This window comes from Vombatus ursinus, unplaced genomic scaffold (genome assembly GCF_900497805.2).
Source record: "Vombatus ursinus unplaced genomic scaffold, bare-nosed wombat genome assembly UNPS02011334.1, whole genome shotgun sequence".
NCBI classification, from domain to species: domain Eukaryota; kingdom Metazoa; phylum Chordata; class Mammalia; order Diprotodontia; family Vombatidae; genus Vombatus; species Vombatus ursinus.
This window is the reverse complement of record NW_020951112.1, coordinates 76,752-89,519: the sequence shown is the minus strand read 5'-3', so window position 1 is coordinate 89,519 and position 12,768 is coordinate 76,752. Positions and strand designations below refer to the sequence as shown.

At 41.7% G+C, this 12,768-nt stretch overlaps 1 protein-coding gene and 1 pseudogene across 1 annotated transcript in view; both read right to left on the bottom strand.

Moving 5' to 3' along the window:
- Positions 1-12,768, bottom strand: part of NT5DC3 (5'-nucleotidase domain containing 3) — an 80,858-nt gene that overhangs the window by 43,571 nt on the left and 24,519 nt on the right. The window lies entirely within an intron of this gene.
- On the bottom strand, positions 6,166-12,723 carry LOC114038501 (annotated as a pseudogene).

The window sequence follows — 12,768 nt, the reverse complement described above, 5'->3', positions numbered from 1 at the left end:
CAGAAAAAGTGCTTCAGCAGACTGAGCATGGCGGAAAGAGGTGTCGCCTTGGTGATGGAGATCTGGATTCAAATCCTAGTTCTTCTTGCTAGCTAATGACACACGTAAAGATAACAGAGATAATATATGTAAAGAGCTTTGAAAATTTTAAAGCACCAAATAAATGCTGTTGTTATTATTATTAATTACAACCAAACCCTTATACTTAACAGTTTGCAGGGATTCAATCTAGGAGCAGAGATCCAGAGCTGGAAGAGATCTCAAAAGCCAACCCCTTCATTATGCAAATAAGGAAACTGAGGCCCAGAAAGATGGTGTGACTTACCCACAGTCACACATGAAGTAGGAGCAATGTACAGAAGTTGCAGAGGGTCAAGTTCGGGCTTAACATAAGGGGAACTCCCTATGCGATGCAATGAAGTTACACAATGGTTGAATGTGGGCCCCTTAGGAGGGTGAAGGTTCCTCATCTTTTCGGGTCTTGAAGTAAAGATCATTTGTCCGAGCTTTTATAGAAGGGATAAGGCAGAGGTGGGGAATCTGCAGCCTCGAGGCCACTTGTGGCCCTCTAGGTTCTCAAGTGCGGCCCTTTGACTGAATTCAGTCAGACCCTAGAGGGCCACATGTGGCCTTGAGGCTGCAGGTTCCCCACCCCTGGGATAGGGCTTCAAGTAAGGGTTGAACTAGTTGATGTATAAGGTGCCTTCCAACTCCAAGAATTCCTATCACTGCGTCGTCATTCTAGCTGAATTTCTCTTGCTTTCATTTCCTTGACCAAAATCCCTGCATGGGATGGGACCTCTTAGGGACCCTTCCATCTGCTAATCTGTGATTATAAATTAATTTATTTATTTATTTTTAATTTTCAACATTCATTTCCTCCAGATTTTGAGTTCCAAATTTTCTCCCCATCTCTCCCTTCCCCCCCCAAGACAGCCTGCATTCTGAATACTCCTTCCCCTAATCTGCCCTCCCTTTTATCACCTTCCCCTTCTATTTTCCTGTAGGGCAGGATAGATTTCTATTCCCCATTGCCTGTATATCTTTAATCTGTGATTCTAAATCCAACCCCTGGAATCACCTCTGACACATTTTAACATACTACAACTATCTGAAGGAGGCAGCTAGGTGGTTCAATGGATAGAGCACTGGCCCTGGAGTCAAGAAGACCTGATTTCAAGTCCAGTTTCAAACACTTATTAGCTGTGTAAATCACTTAACCCTTGTTTGCCTTAATCCACTAGAGAAGGAATGGCAAACCACTCTTTTCTTTGCCAAGAAAACCCCACGGACAATACTGGCATGCTGTGGGTCCATGGATGAACAACAACACCTAGAGATAGCAGGCCACATGAGACACTCACCGATCGAGTAACGACACATTTGTGGCTTTTGAATATTGGAAGATCTGTCATATGAAAGAAATATTGGGCTAATTCTATGTGTTGGCTGCCATTTACAGGCATATTTCAGGTCACTGCAAGGAAGAGTTTTCTGGACCCAAAACTAGATAAAAATGGCGACCACTGTCTCATCAAGTAACTGGAAGTATTCAACAATTCACACTTAAATTAAGTTTTTATTATGGATGCACAATGTGCTGGGGATACAGAGACAAAAAATAAACCATCCCTGCCTCAGAAAACCTGAACGGTGGTGGTGGTGGTGGTGGTGTTGTTCCATGTTCTTGTCCTTACTGCCTTCCTCCTCCTCCTTCTCCCTTTAGTCCTTTTCAAAGAGGACCAAAGACATCAGGAGGGTGCTGTCCTGACATGTACATGAATTGGATTGAAGTGAGGCAGAGCTGCACAAAGTCCTCAGCCTCGCTCTCTCCTCCAGAACCACGGTAACCCCCCTTAGCAACACAGACAGGATCATTGTATTAGGCAAGGGGACTTCTAATCAATCAATAAACATTTATTAAGCACCTACTGTGTGCCAGGTGCAGGGGATGCAAAGACACAAGTAAAATCTTTCCTGCCCTCAGGGAGTTTATATTCAGTGATTTACAATCCCTAAAAAATCAGTCCACAAAACAGGAGCTTCCACTTTCAGAAGGTATGGAGGAAACCTAATTTTCAAAGACCTCAAAATCCACAAAGAAAAGTATTCAGGTTGTTTTAGAGCTCAGAGGGTGCCTGCCTCTGCCAAATGAGGCCAAATGAGCCTGGACTAACCGTTTACATATTTTTCTACCTTCCCCCCACCCCACCCAGTAAGAAGAGGAATGAGAAGAACAAATTTAGAAAACTGATCCCCTATTTATAACAGAAGATGAGAGCCAGAATCAACAATTAGATTAAGAACACAGCCTGGCTCATTTTACCCTGTTGATTGAGACTTTGCCTACAACATAATTCAAACATGGCCCCTACGAGACCTCTGCAGCTGCTACCTCTTACACAACAGTATAATAAGGCTGGGAGCACCATACTTCAGCAGCTGACACAACAGCACGGGTTTTTAACTCTTTTTTCATCATGGATTCCTTTGGCACCCTGGTGAAGCCCTGAACCCCTTCTCAAAAATCTTCTTTTTAAATACATAAAATCAAACATGTTTCGTTGTTCGATCGATTTCAGTCATGTTCAATTCTTCTTGACCCCATTTAGGGTTTTCTTGGCAAAGATACTGGAGTGGTTTGCCATTTCCTTCTCCTGCTCATTTTACAGATGAGGAAACTGAGGCAGAGTTAAGTGACTTGCCCACGGTCACACAGCTAGTATCTGAGCCTCGATTTGAACTCAGGAAGATGAGTCTTCCTTGACTCCAGGCTCAGCATTCTACCCACAGCACCATGTAGCTATCCTTACAATCAAACATACAGGATTGCAAAGGAAAATAAAGGTTATGAAAATAAAGATGTTCTTCTCCCATTAAAGTTCACAGACCTCCCGAAATCTATCCACAAACCTCAGGTAGTCCATGGACCCAGGCTAAGAACCCCTATGGCGCAGGGGATAAAGCACTGGATTTGAAATCAGGAAGACCTGAGTTCAAATTCTGCCTCAGACATTTACTGGCTATGGGACTCTGGGCATGTGATTTAGTCTCTCTCAGTCTCAGTTTCTTCATCTGTAAATTAAAAATAATAACAGCACCTAGCTCCCAGGGTCATTGTGAGTATCACATACGCAGAGTGCTTTGCCAACCTTGAAGTGTTGTATAAATTCTAACTACTGATGCTGCTGGTCTCATAGTGACATTGGTTTTTCCTCTTTAACATAATAAGGAAATCACACAAAAAGAGTACTTCCAAATAATTTCTAGAGAAAATAATGGTGATTTTTTTTTAAAACAAAAAAAGACTACCAATTGAGCCTCCCTAATTTCCACCCTCACCAGTACTAAGCTGACAAAAGATACTAAGTCAAATCAAGACCTATAACACAAGAGCGAGGCCTTTTGTTTAATATAAAAAGGAAGTATTTTTGGTATTAATTTTTTATTGTTACAAATATCTATTTTCTCCCCTCCCACTGCAGCCTTAATTGAATAATTTTTAAAAGTCAAAATAAAACATTCATAGTTCAGCAAAACAAATTCCCACATTGGCTTTGTCCAAAATTACATGTTGGAAGGATTCTGAAAAATATAGACAGTGGCCCAAGCCTTGGACGTATTCCACTATTCCTTGTAGAGTATCTACTCCCAGTTAGTGTTCAAAAAAGGTTAAGTAATCATCCTTTTCCCAAAGCCCTCAGCATCAGGATATCCTAGCATGATCCTAGGGGATTGGGCTATGGCCATAATAAGTGATGGAGATAGACCCAGGTGTTGTGTAACTGTCAACTCCAAACGCCCTCCCAGACTCACTGGAAAAGGTCTCTCTCTGGCCCCATGTGGAAGAAGGGAAATTCCTGAATCACATGCACAGAAGTGGCGACAGAGTTTTGGGGGCAATCTCAGCATGAGGAAAGTGATGGAGATGGTCCCAGGAAGTGACCGAGCTGGAGGACAGCCACACAGGGCACAGAGAGCCAACCTGGTAAAAATAATCCTACCACACAGGGGGAAACTCCAGACTGAGAGCTGAGCTGGAAGCTGTGGGATAAGCAGACCAAGAGAATCAGGGCAACCAGGGAGTATCATAGCAGTGGCAGCAGCAAGAAAAGGGCAGGGGGAATGCGCAGACCACAGAGGAAGGTACCAATGAGATGTTACCTCCAGTCAAGCTTCTCAAGTCAAACTGAACTAAGTGCTGGACTAAGATGCCTGGAACATTGTCGATCCTCAGGAAAAAGAGCTCACTAGAAGAAGATTACTTCTGCTGGCTTTTGTGGTTGTTTAATGCTTGGTTAGCCTTTCCTCTCCTTGGTTAGGCATTCCTACAGACAAGCAGGCCTCCTAGAGAAACATAAGCCAATGCCACCGTGCCCAGTGGCTTATGGGAGGCGAGGGTCTGAGCTAGAAAGATTATTAAGAGAAGCCCCTGAGGCTGAACCGAGTATACTCAGAGCTGAGATCCTGAGCAACCAGCCCCATTAAAATTCATAGATTTATTTCCAGGAGTGTGTCAAGCGTTCAAGAAAATCTCCAGAGCTTTAGGGAGAGAATATTGGATACAGAGCACTTTAAGAATGTCAGAGAGGTTTACAGAGTACAGATTGGGCTGTCTGCAAACTCGGTGTAAGGATTAGAAAACCAGCCAGATAGAAATGTGCACAAAAGATAGGCAAGACCAACAAAAATCACATGAGCTTATTTTATAAGATATATATTATATTGTACGTGTATACATATATGTGTGTGTGTGTATACACAAACATATGTGTTTGTGTGTGTGTATATACATATATATATATATATGTATGGGTGTGTACGTACACACATATACACACACACACACAAACACACCTTTCCTTACATAAGCATTTTTTAAGTCACTCCCTGTCCTACTCAAATGTATTCCAAAGCTTCTCACTCCCTACAGAATGAAGGCCATGCTCCTTCATGGGTCACAAATTCACAGAATTTCAGAGTTGAAAGAAACCTCAAAAACCATTCAGTGTAGAGGTTCCTATCCTCTTGTGTAATCTGGACCCCCTCTGGCAGTCTCCTGCAGTCTATGGACCCCTTTTCAGAATTATATTTTTAAATGCCTAAAATAAAACAAGAGGGGCAGCTAGGTGGCGCAGTGAATAGAGCACTGTCCCTGAAGACAGGAGGACCTGAGTTCAAATCTGCCCTCAGAACAAACACTTGACACTTACTAGCTGTGTGACCCTGGGCAAGTCACTTAACCCCAATTGCCTAAAAAAAAAACAAAAAAAAAAACCACAAAAAACAAATAAGAAAAGAAGGAAATTCTATTGAAATGAGGATGTAATTTTTTCTCATCCAAGTACAGACTCCCTGAAATCTGTCCAGCGACCCTTTGTTCCCAGGTTAATGACCTCTGTTCTACTGTAACACACATACACAAAAGAATCACCTCACACTATTTTCCATTAGCAGGTCTGCTTAGATTTCACTCCATAAATAACATGTCTCCCCTCCCTGCTCTAGGGTAAGCTGATCACCTGAAATTTCATCACTATGCTGATTGACTCAGATTTTGATACTCAACACCACCTCAACTCTTCCTCTTTTGCCTCTATCTTCTGATTGGAGGTATAGAAGGAGGGGCATTCAATTCCCCCAGAGTCTTCCTTTCTAAAGGCCTCATGACCTTCAGATAACTCCCTTTATCATCAGCTGCTCTGTCTGGTTTTTGTTTTGTTTTGTCAAATGTTTTATTGAGTGTAGACATCTGGAGTATTGTAAACATTGTAAAGCATTATCTATAGATTCAAAAAAGAGCAAGCCACGTTTTGTCCTCGCTGTCAAATGTGTCAGGTTTGGCATATGGGATGGAGATTAATGAAGTACCATGAGAGTAATACAGTTCCCAAAAAGCTTCTACAATTTGGAAGAGGGTCTTAATCATCTGAAAAGCAAAGCTGTTCACATTGAGTGAATCTGCATGTTCATCATATTTTAATTTTTTAAAAATACATATTTAAAATCTTAAATTTTAAAGAGTGATTTCATTTGGAGAAAGATTGGTTTTTTCCCTAAGTGAATTTGTGTCTTCATTTTTCAATTATTTTTATGAAAATAAAAATTTGTATGGCTCTTTGAAATAGCACTGTTTATTTCTGAGCAATGAGCAATATTTAAAATTCACTTCTTTGGTTGTTGAGCTATATTAAATTTAAAGATAACATCTCCATTTTCAAGTATAATTTCTGCTTTGTTGTCTGTATTTCCCAGCAACCTTGACAGCATTTTCTGAACCTTCCTCTTTAAAATCTTCATATTTCATTACTTCAGCCAGAATGAGTCCCTTTTCAGAATCGGTGTGAATCTTTCCTGCTGCCTAAGGAGCCTCCATCCCTTTCCTGATGGGCCATGCACGTGCTTCATCTGGGCCTTTCGGTGAAAAATGATTCTAGTTGGAGTGCTGCACACCCAGCCTTAGTGATCCCTGGCAAAGCACTGCATGTCATGTTCTCTTCCAAACGCTTCTGTTTCTCCTCAGTGCTCACTTCTTACAACCTGGGTCCCAAGTCCCCACTAAAGGAAGGACTGAGGCACCTGGGTCCGGCTTGTCCACCCATGCTTTAATTTGTATCAACCATTTGTTTTTCTTTCTAACGTTGTTGTTTGTCCTTCATTCTCAAAGAAGACCACGACATCAGGGAGGTGAAGCCATGACTTGCAAATGAATTGGATTTCAGTGAGGGAGGCTGTGCGCAGTCACCTGCCTCACTGTCCTCCAGAGCCATCCGGGTCCAGCGGCAATCTTTTGAGTAGTCCTTTTGAGAAAGGTTAACCAAGTGGATCGATCGTTGCTTTTGATTCAACACTTTGATCTCGTTGTCATTCCAATCATGATAGAAGTGTACAAGTTTCTTGTCACCTATTATTATTACTATCTTAATCGATTATTAATGATTAATAATATAATTAGGAATTATTAACCAACCTTTTTAGTTTCACATTACATCATATTCAGGTTTAATTTCTTGTTTCTTCCTCTCACACCCACCTCTTCTAGTGTATCTATTATGGCATAATTATTTCCTCATCTGGAAGTCAAAGTTCTTCATGTATTACTTTTATGTCTTGACTAGGATCCACACCCTTTTCGATGTGTGAGGTCATCATCTTCAAAGGACTGCATTTGATAAACGATTCCATTGCAGGTGCTTATATGAGACAAAAAGGCATTTCCTAGCCCCTGGACAGCATGAGATCCTTTCATACGGCCAGTAATATCAACTATATTCAAGAAGACTGGCATTTTGCAGGGGTGGGGAACCAGCGGCCTCAAGCCCACAGGTGGCTCTCGAGATCCTCAAACTTATTATTTTAAAAGGGTTTGTTCTGTGAAGTTTGGATTCAGTCAAAGGGCCGCACTTGAGGACCTAGAGAACCACATGTGGCCTTGAGGACGATGGTTCCCCACCCCTTGTAGGTTTGCGATATTGGCACAAAAAAGGATCAATTCTATCATCTAGCATGGGTACTCAACTCTCATCAGGAGCAAGAGTGCAGAATAGGATGTTTTCTGCCACTACTTGGCTCTTTGTTAGGACAGCGAAGAATGTAGATTTCCTAACATTTGGTAATCCAACAATATCAATTTCCAATGAGGTCCCAAATCTTCCAATGATTGGATGTGGTTTAATTCCATCACCTCCCTTTCTGGGGGCATCTTGCTGGGGGGGCTGCTAAGACACAGAGTTCTCCTGAGCACGGGGAAATGGAGGCCCATGGTAGCAGGAGGCGGGGAGAGTGGAGGGAAGGAGGGATTAAAACTGTTTGGTTTTAACTCCACAAAACCACATGCTCCTGGGCCAGAAGTTCCCTGGTGGCTGCCCCTTCCCTTTCCAACTTCCTCCATTAGACCATAACCTTCCTGAGAACTGTTTCTTTTTTCTTATTTATATCCTCAGGGCTTAGCACAGTGCTTGGCACATAGTAAGTACTTAAAAATATTTATTGGACTGAACTGAATACCCAATAAGTGCTCAATATGGATTCTACTTCAAGATTTCCACTGAGAAGAAAGCCACCATTGGCATGCCACATGGCCATGTTGTTCTGGTTGCTGGGAAGCCTAAATCAGCCCCTTTGCAATTTGTAGGTATTACTCCCAGTTCTGCCCTAGCCAAACCAGACACATCTTGTCCCTTTTTCACCTGACAATTCTTCAAAAACATGAAGATACCTATCATGACCCACCCTCTCTATCCCTCCCCAACTCTTCTCCAGGCTTAACATTGCTGGTTCCTTCAATCAAGCCTCATCTGACATTCCCTCTGGTCCACCATCTTAAAAGGTTGCCTTCTTTGGAATGCTCTCCAACTTAATCACTACTCTTTCTAAAACTGTGATGGGAACCTGAGATCATTTAGTTAAATCCTGTCAGTGTTACAGATGACGAAACTGAGGCCTAGAGCAATGAAGTAATGTGATCAAGGTCACCCTAAGTTGTAGAAATATGTTCAATCTTCTGTCCTCTGAAACCATCTCAAACATTCTTTCCATCACACAGTGCTACCAAAGCTTTCCGGTCATGGCCCACCCCTCAAATCTTAAAGCCCACTAAGGCCCTACACACAACCTCCATTACATCTGCAATGGTCCACTGGATGCTGCTATAAATTCTCCCTTCTGCCATACAAACACAAAAACAAAAATAGTCTTTTTCCTCAAGAAAGTTACAGTCTAACCGAAGAAGATGATATATACTTATAGAAGGATGAAGATTGTTTCAAGTGTAAGAGACTGAATGAGATTTCTGGAGACATACACACACACACACACACACACAAAGAACAAACAGGCTCCCACAGGAGGCTTAAACACATGGACTACAAGGTGGAATGAGGCCAGATTACAGGAACCAGAAATCCATTATTAAGTAAGGAATCAATCCACAAAGCTCATGAGAAGATAAAGTCTAGTCTTCACTTTTAAAAGCTTAGCTCGAAAGGATCATGGCAGATGATAAACACATTTCTGTCTTTCACGGACAGCCTTCACCTACATCCTGCCTGCAGACTGCTATAAGTCGTTTAAGGGGTAGGAAGCTGATTGGCCAAGGCAACCAGCACATGCACCAAAAATCATTTGCTCAAAGGGATATGACTGTTCACAGTGAAATTTCTTTAGGTGAAGAAACTCAGCCCAGCACTGGGAATGACTCCAAAGACTGTTGGCATAAAGCCCTGATACAAAGTTTTTAGACCTTCTTCACAAGATTATCTTTAGTGCATGTTAACACCCAAGTCTGATCAAATAAAGGCCCTGAAAAAACTCTTCTACCAATACAGCTCATTAAATCATCTATAATTTAGAGGTTTAGAGAGTTCTATGGGGTACTCACAGGGCTCAGTATGTTTGCCCAGGGTGATACTGTGCTGTGGTGTTCAATCGTGTCCAGCTCTTCGTGACCTCATTTGGGGTTTTCTTGGCAAAGATACTAGAATGCTTTACCATTTCCTTCCCTAGCTCATTTTACAGATGAGGAAACTGAAGCAAAGACAGTGAAGGGACTTGCCCAAGGTCACACAGCTAGTAAATATCTAAGGTGGGATTTGAACTCAGGTCCTCCTGACTCCAGGACCAGAGCTCTAGCCACTGAGCCACCTAGCAGCTGCAGGGTCACATTAGTATATAGCTAGTATAGGTCAAGGGTAGAATTGGAACCCAGGTCTTGCAGCCTTTGTTTGCAGAGGATACCCCACCATGCCCAGAATGCTTCCCTTTTCTCACCACCGCCTCTTAGAATCCCTGACTTCCTTAAAAGCTCAGCTCAGGGGCCACCTTCTACGTGAAGCCTTTCCTGACTCCCTCAGCCTTACACACACACACACACACACACACACACACACACACACAAGCATGTACACACAGGCATGTACACACACAAGCATGCACACACAGGCATGCACACATGCATACACACACACACACACACACACACACCTTGCTGAAGCAAATAAACTGAATCACTCTGCATTGTATTGAGGAAGTATATTCATTCATCAAGTAATTATTTGCAAGTTTAACCAGCACTGATTTTCCTTTATGCGTCAAGAATCTCGACTTACAAGGAAGTTCCAGGGCTTAACGTACTTTTCCATGAGGCCTCTAAAATGATTCTAAGCAATTCCCTTCAACCACAAAGCTTACTATAAAGTTACAAATAAAGACTAGAGTGTTCCCATAACCTCAAGCGAAAAGGCGACAGACACACGTTTCTGGTGTTGTGTCCTAATAAATTAGTAACATATAGAGTCAAGGACTCTCAGATGAGATAGATGTTGCAAAATACAGACAGAAATGCAAACAAATGAAATTTTGTTTAAAAAAAACCAGGAAATATTTGTATCTATCTTAACAAAAATCATAATATATTCTACTCAGTTGGCATGTGAACAATTAATCTTAGGCTCAGCAGCTAGGCTTAAGCTATTAGCTTAGTTATTTCAGTTGAATTTTGAGACTTTCAGAGGCTCTGTCTTCAACCCCATCCCTCCCCCCCCACACACACACAGACACACACACATTAACCCTGTATTTACTTCTCTCAGGGACTGTTTTCTTTTTTGCCTTTTTTTCCCCCCAAACCTAGCTAGCATGGTGCCTGGCACATAGTAGTTGCTAAATAAATGCTTGATTCTTGACACTCACAATAACCCTCTATCTATCCATTAGGCCATTCTGTCTCCCCTTTGGAAACACACAGAATTTTTTAAATCCTTAAAGTTCATTCTCAATTTTTCAGCAAGCAAAAACTTAATCCCTTAATAAGTAGATCTTTTTATTTTGACTTTTCCCCATTTCTATAGGTTTTCCTTTCTTTTTAATGGAAATATTGCCCTTTTAAGTTTTTCACCTACAAGACAAGGTACTAAAGACACAAAAGGTGAGGAGTGGGCAGGGGTGCAAAAAAAGAAAAAAAATTCAGTCATTCCATCAATTACTCATTGAGTGACTTTTCAAGAACATAGGTTGAGAAAGAAAAAGGTCTTCACCATTTTTCTAAATATACCAAACAGGATTGCTTTGTGAACCCAATAAGCTATATACATAAATCAAGCCAGCTCTTATTAATTCCGTTAAAGGTGGATCAATCTCTTTCCCAATGGCTCCACTCACCATCTCCATAACTTCTAAACTAAAATACCCCTTCCTAGCCACCACTCCCCAGATATCTCCCCCATTCGAATGTAAGCTCCTAAAGGGCAGGGCCTGCCTTCCATTTTGTATTCATTTAGCAAAGTGCTTGGTACTTAAGCTTAATAAAAGCTTTTTTATTTATTCATTTTTTATTCTCTCACTCTACTTTCACGTATAACCTCTAGCTACCAAGTAATTGGCAATGCTGTAAAAAGGAGTAATGAACTTGAAGGGCTAACCCTGTCACAGGGTAGAACCTGAGTTCAAATCCTGACTCTGCTATTTATCACTTATAAGATCTTGGGCAAGTCACCCCACCTCTGGACCTCTCCTTGAAAGATGGTTGGACGAGATGACTTCTGACGTCCCTTCCAGCTCATGAGCTGTGATCCCATGCCTCTAAGGGGCGATTTTTAAGAGGTACTGCAAAATACACACATGTAAGTATATGTGTGCGTATGCATGTCGTTCAGTCATTTTTCAGTTATGTCCAACTCTTCAGGACCCCTTCTGGGGTTTTCTTGGCAAAGATAATGGAGTGATTTGCCATTGCCTTCTCCAGCTCATTTTACAGATGAGGAAACTGAGGCAAACAGGGTTAAGATAAGTCTTCCTGACTCCAGGCTGGGTATTCCATCCACTGCACCACCTAGTTGAGACGTAGATATAGATTGAAATATAAATATAAATACATATACACAAGGCAAACCACTCCTGTATCTTTGCCAAGAAAATCTCAAATAGGGTCACTTAGAGTCAGACATGACTGAAACAACTTATCAACAATGTATATACATATAGAAACACATATACACATATATGCATATATATATACACGTATATATACATATATATAAATCTACCTGTCAATATGGGTATGTACATATTGATATGTGATAGAAAGACATACATAGATACACGGCTAGATGTCTTTTTCAAATTTTCTTTTAAAACACATGCCCAAGGCTTCTTTCCATGACTAAAATTTCTAATAGTACCTTAATGTTAGATGAATAACCAAGCCCCTCACTGAAATATGGAGAGAGCAGACAGCCCCAGGCCTGTCTATTTGAATCCATTTCTCCAGATGAGGTACTAGTGACCCTCTATTTATTTGCATTCATAAGGGCCTCATCTGGCATTTTTTTTTTTTTGGCCTTTTTGGTAAGGCAATCGGGGTTAAGTGACTCACCCAGGGTCACACAGCTAGTAAGTGTCATGTGTCTGAGGCAGGTTTTAAACTCAGGTCCTCCGGACTCCAAGGCTGGAGCTTATCCACTTCACCATCTACCTGCCCCTTACAAGGGCCTCATCTGGAAAACCACCAACCATCTTCCAAAAGTGCATCTACTCAACTCAACAAGCTCCTATAAGGTACCTACTATGTATCAGGTGTAACACAGCACCCACCCCAGCCCCCCAAATCAGAAATCCAAATTTCCTTGGAGGAAGTTGAAAAGAGCCCACCTGGGTGACCCATCTCTTAGCAACCAGCTCCAGGCACGTGCCAACTCCCTTCTGTGCCAAGCCTGGCTTGAGCAACATCGGGGTGATCTTTCGGGTGACAATGTCAGTGAACGCAGCTGACTC